We start from the raw sequence: 17709 nt of genomic DNA, 5'->3' as shown, positions 1-17709 counted from the left end.
CCAATCTGTTTATCCTTCTCAGCGAGCCCCAACTCCTGCATAGACGCGAGATCCTTGCTCCTCTTGTGATCTTGCTCCTCCTCGTGCAGCCTATTCTGAAGAGTGGCATATTCCTCGTTATGCTCAAGGAGGAGATTATTTTTCGATTGGAAGCGGGCATCCAGGGTATCCTTCTCCTCCCTGGCCTGGGATAGCTCTTCCTGGAGCTTGGAGTTCTTGGCCTTCAAGTCATCCGACCGCTGCTTGAACTCATTCTCCGCGCTGGCCCGGTACTCTTGATATTTGGCAAGATATTTCTTGTCCGCCTCTTCTTCAGCCTTGCGCCGGGCCTGGTTAATCTTCTCCACAGCTTCCCCCTTTATGCTCTCGACCTGTTGGGTCAGTTTCTGCTTCTCCGCCTCCAAGGCCTGGCGAGCCACCTGGTTCTCCTCCAGCTGAACCAGAACTGCACCCACCTCCCGGAACGAGCGTTCTGCGATGAGAGAGGCCTGCGAGGAAAGACAACAGAATGAGTTAAGCAGAACCAAATGTACTAAGACAAATGATCCCAGAACACAACAACTGACAGCTTACCCCAGAAAGTTGCTGCTTTACGGCATGTGTTAGCAACAGCGGGTCTTTACTGCTACTGATGGCCCATTTCTCAGAATTGAGCTCGCACAAGCTCAGGGCCATGTCCTCCATCATCTCCGCTCCGAACGGCGCCAATGCGCGTCCGAGCCTAGGCACCAGCCTCTTCTCCAAGGCTGGGCCATCCAAAACTGCTCCAGCCGGGTGAAGGGATCTCACCCCTTCTGCCAGCTCAACTCTCTTCACGGCAGACAGATTGTCTGCCCTTCCCTGAGTAACAGCCTTCTCGACCTCCAACCGCCTCTTCAAAAAATTATCAGCCCGTCTTACACCCTCCAGGAGGGCAGCGGGGAAACGGGTTGGTTTCTGAGGGAAGTGGAACTTCAGGCCAGGCTGAGGAAGGCTTGTTTGTTGAGAAAGTGGAAGAGAAGGAGAAGAAGGAGACCCCGAAAGGGTGGACTCCCTTTGGACTGGAGGAGGAAGTAGACGGGGTATTATGGACGGTAGCGAAGACACTACTGCCCCGGTTTGTTGTTGCTGCTGATGTTGCTGTAGTTTTTGCTGCTGCTGTGGCGGTGTTGGTTGTCTCTGTTGTTGTTGTTGTTGCTTTTGCTGTTGGGGTTGTGGTTGCTGCCGGGTGGGGGTAGTCTGGCGGGGACTGCGCGCAGCCCGGAGGTCTCCATCACCTCCGGGAGAAGAATTTCTAAGGCGTTTCTTCTTGTCGCCCTCAGCCTCTCCTCCGGGGCGCTTGCTCACCCCGGTCATCTTCGCGGGGAACACAAGACCTTCCCCCTCGCTGCTACTACTCGAGAACACCATGGTCTCGGAAGGCCCCTTGACAGGAGGCCTCTCCACCACCGGAGACACTTGCGCCTCGCCACTTGTCTTCTTGGGTGTGGCAGCTCTAACTCCCCTACCAGCTCCGGCCTTTCGTCCTTTCCCCTTGGACGAGTCTTGGCTAGTGGCGGCCTTCTTGATAAGTGAGGTAGCTCTCCCCAACATCTTTGCTTCGGGATGTTCTGCAAGGAATGTACAAAGCAAGGTTAACCAACCAGCAAGCGATGTGAAAAAAGATAAGCAGAAAACAAAACAAGCAACAACATAAAAGCACAAACAAGTCCACCAGCAGGGAACAAGAAACAAAAAAGAGAGAAGTTTGAAAGGGACGACCATGCACGAGAACCGTGGATGGCCTTCCCCGAGCAAAACAAGACACCGCTTCCTGCTCCAGGAAGCTCCCGTACTCCTCAAAGTCCGGGAATGACATGCTGAGGGAAGAAGGGTCAACCATGGTGACACCTTCTGGCAGACTACCGTCACTCAAACACCCGAGGAGCTCGTCTACCCTATCGCAATATCTGTCAAAGGGTATCCTACGCGGATCTAGCCTAAGGAAACAGGGATCGAACCCCACCTGAGAAGTCCGGGAAACCTCAGACAGGCTGGGGGTGTGGATCAATCGAAAGCTAGTCTTACCTTTCCCGGAGGTACCAGCTCCCGGAGTTCCTTCATTGGGGTAAGCTACGGCGTGGCGAGCCTCGATTTCTTCTTCCTCCGACTGGGGGTCGGGGAACCTCTCCGCCCAACTGGGGGATAAATTATTCTCGTCCTGGGCCGCCTGGCAGATCACCTTGGACAGCTTCAGGGCAATCTGCTCCCGGACGTCAGCTGATACCTGACTTTGCCCCCTGCCACTCACTGGCTCAATATTTTGGAAAGAGGCGAGTAGCCCATACTCCCTCAAAAATTCGGTGGTCACAAGTCCTTCCACCTTCAGCTCTTCCTCCGAGAGCCCCTCGTAGAAGTTTGACCTCCTTATCATCTCCGCACAGCGAGGTGTCCGCGGGACGGCTTCTGCAAAATCCAAACACGAGTGTTAGAGATCCTCCCGGAAGGCAAACCAAACGTGAAGAAAGAAAGTTAGAAAAGAAAGGAAGGAGCACTTACCAGGGACTTTGAAGTCCAAAGACAGAGCTGGCACCCTCTTCAATGGGAAGCCAATCGTCCGGAACCAGTACTCCCAGAGATCTGGAACCCTCGCGGTATGACATGTGGGACACATCACGTCCGGATACCTCTCCAGCCTATAAAACCCCACCTTGTCTGCATGACCTCTCATGGGCTGAGACTTCAGCCCATAGAAGTATAGCACCTCCTCCGGGGTAGGGGCCTCCAGGTCCCGGGACTTGCAAAAGATATACCACCCCGCTAGAAGCTTGTAGCTGGGGGGAATCAACTGGAAGGGGGCAATCCCCGCCTTCACGCAGAAGTTGGCAAAATAACTTCTTAGGGGCAAGTGTGCCCCACACACTATGTGTGCCCAGCTCCAGGCACCAAAACCCTCGTGACTCTGGCTGGCAGACTCACCCAGCACCGACAGGCGGTGCCACATCAGGTGTGGGATGTTCTTCAGGCCTGCCTCTGAGGAATACAGCTCCAGCATGCCGTAGTTCCTGAACAGGTTCGGCTTCTGGTCCATCTCCCAGATGGAACTGTTGATAGTCAATGGGCTAGCCGCGGCCACCTTAGCTTTTGCTTTCCCCTTTGCGCCGGCAACAGGGGAACCTTGCTCCTGGGCAGATTCAGCCTCTACCGCAGCGATGATTTGTTCCTTTGAGGTGTTCGTCACTGAGCAAAAGAAACAAAGAAGAAAACACTCCAAGCAGTCAGCACCCTTGTCATACCCTAACGGTATTAAAGGCGTCGGGGAGACCCTCCCCGAAAACTGCTTGGAGAGGCTCCCACCGAGCTTGCCGAGGGGTTGGCACCATGCCACCCGGAGGACAGCAAGGAACCAGATTCAAACTTCGAGCCTAAGTCCGCCGAGAGAAGTGTTTTCCCAGGGGAAGACACCCTAAAGGCGTTCACGCTTATGCCCTAAAATAACAAACCAGAACAGCACAAGCAGACGAGAAATAACTTTCCAAAAGCAAATCGTCAAAGCATGCAAAGAAATGACTTATTGACTCACATCAGTCACATGCCTATCAAAGCCCTATTCACGCATGCATAAAGATGACACCGGCAGAAAACTCAACCCTAACAACTACCAACAATCTGAGGTTTAGAAGGAAAAAGCAAAGTAAAAATACTTACTGGTATTCGGGTAGTTGAAGATTGAGGGAGTAACCGGGTCACTGCACCGCACGAACACGTGAAGTAAAGGCTGCATAGACAAGCAACGATTCAAACCTAGAACTTCGGCGAACAAGCCTACTGCCAAATCGAAAGAAAAGTTTCTGGATTCCTTACCAAAAGAAGTGGCGAATTCGAAGGAAAGGAAGCTTGAGAGTTCGAAGATTTGGGAATCTGAGAATCTGAAAGCTCGAGAATTTGAAAGCGTAAAGAGAAAGAAGGGTCAGTTCCCTCGTTTTTATAGCAGGAACGAAGTCATTTCGAATTCCACAAATGGACGGTCCCGATCTTCCCATACCGCATGCATCAGATCCGACGGCTGGGGATGAAGTGCCGGTCCCATTTATGACTCCTCGGATGGGAATAAAGTATTTATTTCCCATCATTGTACCATCTCGGGCCCAGTGTACCATTAAATACCGTCAAATCACTACTCAGACGCCTGACGCACGCACACTCAGCCAGTCGCCTCACGCACACGTCTTGGTCACAGAGCCATTCCCTGCATGACGCGTGGCCCTTGCCACACTTGAGTACTTGAGTTCAAGCAGAAGAAATTTCCTTTTTTTTCGTACTAACACTCAGACGGGAAAAAGGAACCCTTCCAGGAACACAGGAGGTGACCCCTCGCCTAATCTAGAGACCAGAACACCCGGAGGACTGTACAAGCTCCTGGACCTCTCAAGCCCCGTGACCTTGGGGGGTAAATGTTATCCAGATTTCCGGATAGCGTTTAGATGGATAGCCTCGGGGAAGCAGAATTATCAAAGTCTTTCACGAAGAGTGACCAGGGCTCGCGGATGGACAGAAAGGCTTCGCCTCTCCCATTTAGTGTCCAGCACACTCTTTCAAGCAACCGCGATCCGGAAGCTCGTCAATTCTCCCGGACTCCCGAAGGGATATCCTTCGGGGAAGGTCCTTCCAGGAGAAGCTCTTCAGGTTACCTTCGCGGATACAGTTCCGTGCCTCGCACGGAAGAAGACCAAGCGGTCGAGTCACGGAGGAGGCATAGTTGGAATGATACTCACCTGACACAGGATCCCGCCTGATAGGTCGAGGCCGCACACATCCCAGCACGCCTAAAAGTGCATTTTCGCCTACTGTTCCGCTAACAGCCTGGAAAAGACAGCTGCCTTTTGACATTCCCCATATTTTCATGTAATTATACCTACGTAGAGCCTTGTAGCCATGCTACTAGGGTAATTGTATCCCCTATTTACGGCTGGTGTAATTAAGACTCATGGGGGCAGAGTAAAACCCTAATCCAAAACCCTAGCTATAAAGACCTCCTCATTTTACGATAGGAGGAGGGCGAACAAGTGACAGAGCAAGAACTCTGCCAAAATCTCTCTAGCTTCATCTTCTTCAAGAGAACCCGAGAGAAACACTGTGAGTTTGTGAGGTTCTTATACACCAGCCATTTTACTGTAATTCTCTACAAGTATAATAACATCGACTCGTGGACTAGGGCTCGTTAACGCCTGAACCACGTAAAAATCCTGTTTGTCTATTTATATTTCTGCACTTCTACAGTTCTTATCTTTTTATTATTTTGTTTGTATTCGTTTCCGAAAAACTCGGTAAACATATATATATATTGAGTTTATACCATTCTTACCATGAGTTTTTGTTGAATACAAGATATTATCCTATATGTTTAAAATTATCATAATAGACCATGTGACTGTCAAAATATACTTGATGGGGGACTTTTAGGCTTGTTTAAATATGTCAGTTTAGGTCGTGCTTTAGTAGTTTATGGTTGTTTTTGTGCAGTTTTACGCGTTATTTGAGTTGTTTTAGGTTTGGAAGGATTCAAAATGTTTTGGAACTGAAACAAGCTTGGAAACCAGATAAAAAGATGAAAAACTAAAAAATTGACATTTGGAGGAAAGTGGCACGACTGCACCGGAATCCCAAAAACGTGATTATAAAATGGTTTTTAAAGGGAAATTTTTTAAATTTCATGTTTTAAATGCAAACATCACTATTTGAAGCTAATTAGATGTGGTTTTCTAGCAAAAAAAGAAAAAGATGTGATTTAGGTCAAGTTTTTGGAGCCCTAATCTTAGAGAAACATTTAGAGGCATTGTGGAGTGCTACATTGGATCTATTACTAGTTTTTCTTTCTTCTTTTCTTTATTTATGTTTTTTTTTTAATTACTTTCATTAGATGTTGCTATTAAGATTATGAACTAAACATCTTTTCTAGGATTTTTGATGTAGTCACTTGAATCTCTATCATTAGTTATGATAATTTTATCATTTCTTCTTCATCTTTCTAGTTGAATAATCATAAATACTTATTGAATGAGAATACCTATATGATTTGTGTACTTTTTGAGTTTTCAATCTTAATGGATTTTATATGTTTCACTTTACTAAACTTACTATCATTAACGGAAGAAGAATTATAAAAGTTGATTAGCAATATAATAGAGTAGGCAGTTGATGAAATTAATAGCCTTAGGTTTCATCAATTGAATTTTATTATTATTATTATTTATTTCCTTGCAATATTGCTATTTGTTATTATTCTTTGATATTAAAATTTTCAACTCTAATATTTGTTTACCAGATAGAATTATAGCTGAATTAATTGGTAGTTAATAATTCGCCTTCGTGGGAACAAACTTGACTTTCATTATTATTACTTATTTGCCATTGTATATACGTGTGTACCTAAATTTTACAACAATACACAAGATAACTTTTGGCTTTATTCAAGTCAATTTGCTGACAACTAAAATCCCCAAAATACAAATATTTAAATTATATTAATTAATTATTTAAAATTAAGTAAAATAAAAATAAGGTTAAAAAATTCAAATATAAATACATAATATTATTTAGTTATAATTCAATAAAAGACCATTTTTCGATTTTCATAAAAGTATTGTCAAAAAATGTTACTAGAATGAAGTCAAATATAATTTTTAGTCGTTTTAGCAATCAAATGATCTGTTGTAAATTTTTAAAAAAAAATACAGAATTGTACGTAATATTAAGCTAAAAAACAAGAATATAAAATAATATAAATATTATATTAATGAATGAGTATTTGCAGCATAAATACATAATATTTTCAGTTTTATACATATATACCTAGTCTTTTTTTTTGACGGAAAAAATCCAAAACTTTACATTTTTAACAATTTCGACTACCAACTCTATTAAATACAACTAGTAAGTTTCCACGTATCACTCTACTATTCGTCCACCTCATAATTTTTAAAAAATATATTATTAATTGATTTTAAAATAGCAAATAATAAAAATATATAAAATAAAAAATAATTAATTTGAAAAATCCATTATTATTAATATTTTTTTCTCTTGTTCTTTCTCTCTTTCTTTCCCTCCCGCTCCCTCACCTTCTTCTTCCCGATACTAACCCATATTTTTTTTTCTCTGAGTCTCTCTTTTTTTCTCTCCCTCTCCCTCACCTTCTTCTTCTTCCCCAGAACATCTAACCCATATCTATCTTCTTCTTTGATCTATGTTCTTTTCCTCCCCAGAACATCTAACCCAAGTGATGTCCCCTACAATCCATGATTGTCTCTTAACAGATTAGATCTCACTCAAGCTCATAACAAGGCTCTCATATGACCAGCTCAATTTCTTTCACTACGAACCTCTTCATCAATTGCGTTCCAACTCTTCTCTTAGAAGTTTCTAATTCATTCCCAATACACGCTAATGTCTCAAGCCCCTCATATAATAACCTTGAGGCATATACTTCATAGTTGAATCTCTCCTGAAAGATACGCAACACCAAACCCCTCCAGCTCATAAATAACCAAGAACAAAGACTATAAGTCAACTGATCACCTCCAAGGAACTAGCCTCGGGCCTCGAATGTAACAAGGCATTCCAATTTTCCATTCTCTAATCCTGAACAATCCGTAGTTCGACCTGACATACTGAACTATTCCCTGTAGAAAACGTACCCTTACCTGACGCCTTCCCAGATGGCGTCTCCTGCTCTCAATGCTTGTTAAGTAACTTTATTAGGTGTCTAAACTGTCCTGACGGCTATCCCGTAAACCTGACCCCAACCTGTCAGAGCAAGGAGCCATAGAACTGTCAGGGGTCCCTTTTATTCCAATTACCGAGAATCTGTCCTTACTAATTCCCACCAATGGGAATACTGTCATCTGCATCTCTTGCCCTACGACATTCACGCTCCATACCTCATTATGTATACCTTAAGTAACATGGCCCTCCCTACTGTCCATGCATGAATAAACATCTCGTGCGCTGGAGTGGCCCTGATGCTCTGGGCCATCCCAGAGTTTAATCCTTAAATGAGTCATCATTCCCGGCTACATCCGCTTGTATCAACTTCCAAAGCGGATTGACTAACTCCCAAGATTGTTGACATACTATGTCATTGTCTTACCATTCTAAACTACGTTCATAAACTCATTAGTCTCCGTAGCTTTAACTACTTCATAGTAACCTCTTTATCAAATTACTGTCTGAACTCCTCTCAGCCCATTATAACAACATTTTGGGTCTGAGTACCATTTCCGGGCATCCTTCTGCCACAACTACTTAGCACAACCACTTTGTCACGACCTATCACCTTCATATTATCAAAGATAGGATTAGCTATGTCCATTCACTAATCAACTTTTGAGCAAACCCAAACCTTCCTCAAAATCAGAGGATAATCCCTTCTAAGTCTTCCCTATAGTACTCTTATCTGTCTATATCTTCAAATTAAACCAACGTTGGTAACCCTACTGTCAAGATATACAAAGTAGCTCTTTCCCCAGAAAAGCACACTACTTCAGCCATCTAATTCCCTCTATCAGACCCAACAACCTTTCTCACAAATCAACGAACATCTGCTGCAACATTTAGGGACAGCTGGAGGATTCCAACCCTTGCTATCATTTGTAACCCTCACTATAACAATACCAGGTCCACTTAATCGATATGCGCACAACAATCTGAATTCATCCGCCATCACCGACTAAACCCCTCAACCCTGACGTTCATTCCCATAACCATCCCATGGCCAAGCCCAAACAACCACAATAATTATGCACACATAAGGCATAATAAATACCAATCTACATCACTATGCATTTAATTATGAAATTTCATTACTACCTGGTACATTCACACTTACCATGCCTTCCATACACCAATACCACAGGCACAACACATAGGTTCAATTTAAACAACTCACCACATACAATCAGTATACAAACCATTATCCAAATATTCGTCCATATGCAATAGCAATGCTAATTAGCACGCCTCAATTTCATCACACAACAGTCAAGGGCCAGGCCCTATAAATATCTCATGCTCCCTATTAATTATACCATTTAACACATTCATATTTTCATTCAAGTACTTAAGCATATAATCTCAGGTATTCAATTACAAAACCCTGAGTCAAGCTTGTCTTTAGCGACGAGTGTACATGTCCAGCCAGTTTTCAGGAACCCTTAAACCTAGACCGCTCTGATACCAAGTTGTAACGCCCTTGATAACCAAGACCATTACACTTTGTGTTTAAAGTAGTGCAAGACTTGCTAACCAAGTCATTTAAATAAAAACGTGAATCTAAAGTCTTAAACATGTTAGGATTAAAAGATTTTGGTCATAAATAGGTCATTTTCATTAAAATGAATGTTTAGTACATGGGATCCCAAATCAGGGTTTAAAAGACATATTTACAAAATCTCCAAAAGTTATAAATAATCAAGGCCACTCTAATGGAAAAATTCACATTTTAGGTTTCTGTCCCTGTACAATTACCCCCGACCGTGGCGGCCGAGCAGCTGACAATGTACACCTCACCCCAGAGCTCTCCAACCCATGGTTGATTCATCTTACCCTTGCCTTTACCTGCACCACGTAGCACTCGTGAGCCGAGGCCCAACAAGAAAACTATGACATCATAGCACAATCAATATCAATAACCAAATAATTTCCAAAGCATAACCAGATATTCGACAGTCCACAACATTCACATAATCAGCAGTAATTGACAAACCAACAGTCTTTTAACCAAGTATTTAACATGCCATAATCATTAGATTAACACAGTAAACATATCATGCAACAACTAGGGTCGACAGCCTTAGGCCGCACCCTCTGTTTAAGTCACTGTCTTCGGCTCACTTAGGCCAAGCCCAATGTTCAACCCACTAACTCTGGCTTGCTTAGGACCAAGCTCAGTGAATATATAATAAACCTCAGCTACCAGTGGCCGAGCCGCGTCCTTGTGCGCCAATATTAATTTCGGCACTCTTAGGCCATTTATCTCATGTCCCCATGGCATAATACCATCATATGACATTACATACTAATACCGGGAACTCTTAGTCCAAACATAACCACATAATCAGGTGCAGTTTTCTTACCTTTGATTATGAGCGATGAAGGTGATTTGATTTCGAGCACGGTCCTTAGCCTCGAGCCTCGACAATAAACCTAGTCACAAAGGCCATGGATATCTATCAACTTCCAATTAGAAACAAAATACCTAGGGAACAAAACTAGCCTCCGGGACCTCAATTTCTACAAAACCGGGTAGTAGAAATTGTCCCGAGCCCCTAGGTTCGAACCCCGAGCCTTAATAATACTTAGAATTCTTCCAAGACTAAACCTCCCAGGCGGGTCGCGACTTGCCCCAAGTCAGAGAGCATCCTTCCAAGCCAAAGGGTAGGTGGGTCGTGACTTGGCCAGGCAAGTCGTGGTGCACCTCCAAATCGGAGAGCACCCAGGCCAGAAGGGCTACACGCGCCGCGACACCCCCTGCCCAAGTCGCGGTGCGCCCCCTTCGACCCAGAAAATTATGGGTTTTCTCTTCTTCCTACTAACCAAGAGCACTAAACCATCAACCCCGAATTTTCCAACTTATCCCTTTTTAACTCAACCCCAATCCAACCAAAAATTCAAGAACAATTTACATATTTTAAATCCTCACAACCTTAGCTATAACACCAACATCGCTGTCTTAATTCCACCAGAATCAAACACTCTATAAATCTATACTAATTCTACTCAAGAACATGGAATTTACTTAAACAAACTCATCAAAAACTTAGAGATTAAATCTAAAGCTCTTACCCCAAATTGGAGCTGAGTTTCCCAACTGAATCCTTGCACCAATTCAGCTTACTCCTTTTGAATTCTCCTCTGTTTCCAGCTCCAAATCCCAACTTAACTTCTCTCCAACTCAATCAAAGATTACCAGCTCCAAATTCTATCCCAAGCCTCTTCATTCCTTAGCTTAAAATCTCCAAAATGAGAACAAGTGAGAGAAAGAGAGAGAGAGAGAGAGAGAGAGAGAGACACGTGAGAGTGAGAGAGAGCTGAGAAAGAGTTTCTAAAATGCTCTGCCTTTATCCAAATAAATCTGAGCATATCCTTATTTTGAAAAGTCCATTTTGCCCTCCCATATAATACTAGCCACTTAATTTCTTTAGGTATAAATGGTCATTTGTTCCTAATTCCCACTAATTCCTCTAATGTTCCTAATATTTATTACTTAAATCCCGTCATCCAATTATTCACCAATTATTTTTCCCAACCTCGAATAACCCTCAATATAATTTCTATGTTCCCGATAATACCCCCAGGCTCCTCCGAGCTGGGTATAAATCTCCGCCGTGACTATTTCGTCAAACTGCTCACTAGGACTGTCTCGAGTCATATGCTGCAAATATATCCACATAATAATGTGGTCTCAACAATTTATCTCACATAATTGCATTTATGCTCTCAATGGGCCAAAATTACAAATATGCCCTTATAAACTAAATAGGGCCCACATGCATATTAATTCTCATAAACATGCATTTCACATATCCATATATTCATAGTATCATGCATATCACATAATCATGCATTTAATCATTTATTCACATAAATACCAATTATTCCCTCCCGACATAATAATCAAGGCCCTTAAGCCTTATTAGTAATTTTAGGTTGTTACAGTTAACCTGGGTAAATCTTCTATCACCTTCAGTCTGAATATCTCTGGTAATGATAAGAATAGTATCCAAGGATTGTTGGCCCTGCAGGACTTCCTGGGCATGTCTAAGTACTTGGGACTCCCCTCTCTTGTTGGGAGAAAGAAAAAAGCAATCTTGCAAGGTATCAAGGATAGGGTATCGAAGGTGTGGAAGGGTAAACTGCTCTCTGTTGGGGGAAAGGAGATTCTTATTAATTCGGTGGCACTCTTGATACATTCTTATTCTATGAGTGTCTTTTGCCTTCCGAAGTCCTTTTTTTATGAATTTGAGGCTATGGTTGCACTCTTCTGGTGGGGGAGGGGGGGTTTACTGAAAAGTCTCATAAAATGCAAAATGTGGGGTGGCTCTTTGTCTTCCTAAGTTGGATGGAAGGTTGGGTATTTTGGACTTGAAGGCCTTCAACCAAGTTCTGGTAGCAAAGCAAGGGTGGAGAATTTTAAGTCATCCAAAATGCCTTATGGCGCGAGTCCTTAAAGCCAAATACTTCAAAGATGGCAATTTTATGAAGGCCCAAGGGAAGAATGGTATGTCCTATATGTGGCGAAGCATCTTGTGGGGAAGAGAGGCATTGAAGTTGGGGATCTGGTGGTGTGTTGGAAATGGAGACTCTATCCATTCGTGTACAGACCCATGGTAGCATAGGCCAACCACATTTTTCCCTATTACTCTATTAGGTAGGATGTGTTCCAACTGGAAAGTGGCCGACTTCATTCATGATAAACAATGGAATAAAGAGTTTATCAGGCAAGTTTTTTGGGAAGTAGATTGTGAGTATATTTTTAGTATACCATTGAGTTGTTGTAATATTTTTGATTAGGTGTTGTGGAATTTTGATGCAAATGGTTGTTATACAGTAAGACCTGGATACAAAGAAATTATCGAGTGTGCCCATGAAGCTTCATCATCACCTAATACGAGCACAATGGTGGGAGGTCCTGTGGAGACTCCAAATCCCCTCTAAGCTTAAAATATTTATGTGGAGGGTGTATCATGGGCTTCTCCCTATGGCCTAGGTGCTTAACAAGAGGGGCATACATACCAATCCAAGATGCTTTCGATGTGGGTAAAATGAAGAAACAATTAAGCATGTCCTTTCTTGTAGCTTGTTGGAGGCACATTGCTTGGGGTGGTAAGGTGGCAGACTGGAGTAAGATCAACATAGAAGAGGTCATATCTAGGTGTATATTCCAGCTGTCTAATAAAGACAATGAGGTTTGGTTCAGTGTTATTTGGATGCTTTGGTTTAAAAGAAAAAAAATTAAACATGGTGAGAAGGGTCGTGAGCCTAGCAAGGTATGTGAGGCAGTTGGATATTTCATTTTTGAATTTCAGGAAAGTATCGAATGCATTCTACTTGACGATCCTACGAGCAAGATGGCAAAGGCGGCTGAAACTAACAAGGGTGGTGGATGTGAGGCAGCTTGAACTAATACAAGTGATGCAACTAGTTTGACTAAAAGCCATGTAGATGGCACGTGGGATTGATAGAGGGAGGTAGATGACCCACCATATGGAAACCTCCTAATCATATGCAATTCAAAATGAATGTGGATGCAATGTTGTGTACTCTGCGGTGATACACAATGATAGAGGAGTGGTCATTCGTATATTCACTCATTAAGTGCGATCCAATCAGTCCCCTTTCATGGCTGAGTTGATGGCATTGAAATGGTGCTACCAAGAGAGTCTCTTTATCCACTCTTTTGAAAGTGATTGTCTAAACGCTATCCAGGCTATTCAGAGAGGTGGGGGTTATTATGTGGATGATATTATTGTTGGGGATATCCAACATTTTATGTATCTTTGCCATGTTGGTTCATGTCACTTTGTTCCTCGTGAGGCGAATAAAGTGGTCCATTCTTTGGAAAAACTTAATTTACAGGATGATTATGATCATTTGTCTTAGAATATCTCCAATGAAGTGCCAAAAAGTTGGTGCAATGATATATTTAGCACATCTTACAAAAAGTATAACTCCAATGCGTGATATTCCAAAAAGTGTGCAAAATTTGGCACATGCTAAAAGTTGTGCTAAATTTGGCACAAAATATAGCATGAGCGAAATTTAGCACATCAATAAATGCTATTTTTTATTTACCATATTACCACTAATTATTATAATTGAGTAGTTGACAATTAATGACCAACCATATATCACTTTTTTATTTATTTATTTTGGAAATTTTATTTATTTTGTTAATGGAAAATTTCTTGGAGTACAAAATTTGGATAATAAAAAATTAATTTTTTTATATTTTTAATAAATATTAAATGAATTGTTAAATTTTTTGTGTTATTTTTCATCTTGTGCTGTGGAACATAATTGTAAATATTGGGCCAAATATAATATTAACTTATTTTTTATGCTAAATTTGACACAAAATTTACATATTGTATTAGAGATGGTCTTATGGCTTAGTTGAACATTGTATTACTCATCTACTATTATTAATCTATAAATTGAATTCCCTTTGAAAAAAAAAAGTTGCATTTAGCATTATCAATGATAATAACTAAAAACCCAATAATATGAATGGAACAAAATTTTAAAATACAAGGTATATAAAAGTGTATTTAAAAGTATTTATAATAAAATTAACATGATTAATACAAAAGCAATATACGTTTACTATTCAATACAACATGCGCATTACTTTCAACATAATACGATATAGTACTTAAGTAACTAATAAAATAAAGACGTGATTCACAACTTAGGCATTATATTTGAAAATGAACTTGGCTCCACTAGTTAATCAATTCCCATGTTAAGCCGTCGATTTGAACTTCTAGGAAGTATGCATAAGTAAGCATCCTATTATCGTCATCCTGAAATATTAGTTGACAAGTGGTATTATAAATCATGGAACTTGTGATGCCTAACTCCTTTCAATATTTACATATAAGATAAGATCAGATATTATTGTGCATTAGTTATATCATGATCAATCCTATATTTTCTACATCTATTTAAAATGAGATTTACTAGTTTAAAAATTATGTAATATTTTAGTGCACATTTTATGTGTACATATTACTGTGCTAAATATAAAAGTAAGAATTTTGTAATTATCCTGCGACAAATCTTTTGTTTGAGTCAACGAATTGTCCTAGAACTAAAAATACTAGTCACGAGTTAACAAAATAAATATGAGTAACGGAGAAAGGATCAATGGACATAGAAAGAATCAAATCATAACTCTTAGATGTATAACAAACAAATATAGGACTGTAATGTCATACCGAATTGGAAAATAGTAATGAAAACAATATATAAAAACATGTAGGTGATAAATTAATTAATATAATTACCTTAGACTTCTTTAAAAGGTAATAAATAGTCACCCTCCTTTGAGTTGTCTTCTGAGTTGACCAAAACTCCAGCACCGCAAAGAAAGATTTTAACCTGATCCACGTCTAGTGCATGGAATTGCATAGAGTACATAATACCAGAAACCACCTCTTCTTGAAACACTCCAATTACCTTAACAAGTGCCAGACACCGCTCACCTTTTTTCTTGTTATGTTCATCGATAACGAAACGAGCGAGCTCTTTCATCTTTGGATCATTCTCAGATCCTTCCACTTCCCGGAGTCTCCCCACAACTTCCATTATTATGTGTGTATATATATATATATATCTTGTTACGTTTTCGATCTTGATCTCCTCTCAAAGTTCTATTTATGCTGCTTTTGCTTTAATTACTTCTCAATCAAGATTGGACAGCATCTATATACTAATTCATATATGCAAGTTTGGTGTTCTCTCTCATTTTAGTTGATTCGTGGAATGAAGCACAAATTAAAGCCTTCATTATTATTATTAAAATAAAAGTGCACGGATTTTGACTAGTTTAAAGACCTCTGACTTTCTTCTTTGTATTTGTGTTATCCAAAGTTGACTATTGCAAAAACACATTTTTATGTATAATATTTGATTGATTATTTTTTAATTATTGTTTTTTTCTTCTAAAAAAATATTAATTAGGGGGAAGAGGTACAGCGTGGCAGGTACGTACTAGTTGAACCATTCTTTGTAGAATTGAGAGAATACAGCCGCCCATGTTCTCCAATACATTTACATCACTTCTTAAACCCAACTAGAGCTGGAGTTTTGGGGAATTTAAAGTTGCCACCATTCGTATTGTTGAGTACAAAAAATTGACTTCGATTAGAAATGATCTAATTATAAAAAGATCCAATATTAGTAACTTTATCCTCTAGCCTACATTGATTGGCTTAACCAATTATAAGTGTGGGGTAATTAACATTTCCTTTGTTTATATATGGGTATAAGGGGACAGTAAGAGCTGTAACTAACAGCTAACTAAAAGTAAAACTAACTAACAACTTTTGCCTAATGTAATACTCCCCCTCAAGGTGAGTGGTGCAGATTAGTGACACTCATCTTGGACGGTAAGCTATTAAAGTGAGAAGGAAACAAATGCTTTGTAAAAATGTCAGCTATATTATTGTTGGAAGAGACATGAACTAATTTGAGCTCACCATTTTGGATTTTTTCTCGAACAATATGGCAATCGATGTCCACATGTTTGGTGCGCTCATGAAATACAGGATTCTCTGAAATGTGTATGGCAGCGTTGTTATCACAATATAATATAGCTGGTTGTGGATGAGGAATGCCAAGATCTTGGAGAAGAGCAAGGAGCCACAGTATTTCACAAATGGTGTTAGCCATTGCTCTATATTCTGCTTTGGCAGATGAACGAGAGACAGTACTTTGTTTCTTGGATTTCCATGAAACTAGGGATCGGCCCAAAAAAATACAAAAACCAGATGGATCGTCTTGTATTCGGGCAAGTGCCCCAATCAACGTCAGAGAAGACTTTGAGCTGCAAATCTGAAGGAGACATGTTTGTTTCAGCATAAGCAGTGAGTTGAGTTTGTGATTTGGAAGGCAAAAACAAGCCTTGGCTTGGAGTGCCTTTGAGATATTGTAGAACTCTTTGGGCAGCTTGCATATGAGGTTGTCGTGGCTCACTAAGATATTGACTTTTGTGTTATGGTTAAGAAAATTAACTTACCAATGAGACTTCTATAGGATGCAGGATCAGTAAGAACATCTCTGTGGTTGGCACTAAGCTTTATATTTGGTTCCATCGGTGTTGAGGAAGCTTTAGCACCTAGATATCCTGTATCACTTAAAATTTGGAGAATAAAAGGACGTTGTGAAACAGAAATACTATTTGTAGAGCGACCAATCTCTAGACCAAGAAAAAAATGTAAAGGACCGAGATCCTTAAGTTGAAAGCTAGAGTTTAACTTAGCTTTAAAAGTAGCTACATCTAGATCAATGTTACTAGCAATGACAATGTCGTCAACATTTATTCAAGCAACTAAAAAATTAGTAGAAGTTGTTCTTATGAATAGAGAATGGTCAGATGGAGATTGTTAGAAGCCATCATTGATAACAGTAGTACTTAGTTTAGCATACCATTGGCGTGAAGCTTGCTTCAAACCATACAAGCTTTTATTTAATTTACAAACAATATTGGAGGGAAACTCCCCCTTAGGTGTGAAACTTTGAGGAAGTTTCATATAAACTTCTTCATTTAAATCACCATGCAAAAAAGCATTATTGATATCCATTTGGTGTAATTTCCAGTTTTTAATGGCAGCTAGAGCAAGTAAAAGTTTTAAGGTGTTAAACTTCGCTACAGGAGCAAAAGTTTCAAGGTAATCTATGCCTTGTTGTTGGGTATAACCCTCTGCTACTAAACGTGCCTTGTACCTGTCTATATCACCATTGGATTGTATTTTATTTTATACACCCATTTATTTCCAATAGCATGTTGGCCTTGGGGAAGAGGGACTATGGTCCATGTGTTATTAGCTATGAGGGCATCAATCTCAATAGTCATTGCTGATTGCCATTTAGGATCTTTTGATGCTTGAGTAAAAGAGGTAGGCTCAATAATAGAATGTGCAGCTAGAATGGCATTGCGAAAATGTGGATTAAATTTATCATAAGATAGGA

General features: G+C 40.5%; 1 long non-coding RNA gene across 1 annotated transcript; it reads right to left on the bottom strand.

Annotated features, from left to right (window-relative positions):
* Positions 1 to 14255: 14255 nt before the first annotated feature.
* LOC133789983 (uncharacterized) lies at positions 14256 to 15496 on the bottom strand. The gene is made up of 2 exons (XR_009873827.1): positions 15024 to 15496; positions 14256 to 14540 (listed from the first exon to the last, which is right to left on the bottom strand). It is a non-coding gene; the product is annotated as an uncharacterized LOC133789983 (long non-coding RNA).
* Positions 15497 to 17709: the final 2213 nt, after the last annotated feature.

Source organism: Humulus lupulus, chromosome 7 (assembly GCF_963169125.1).
Source record: "Humulus lupulus chromosome 7, drHumLupu1.1, whole genome shotgun sequence".
Lineage (NCBI taxonomy): Eukaryota > Viridiplantae > Streptophyta > Magnoliopsida > Rosales > Cannabaceae > Humulus > Humulus lupulus.
The sequence above is the reverse complement of the archived record's forward strand: the minus strand, read 5'-3'. Positions and strand labels throughout refer to the sequence as shown.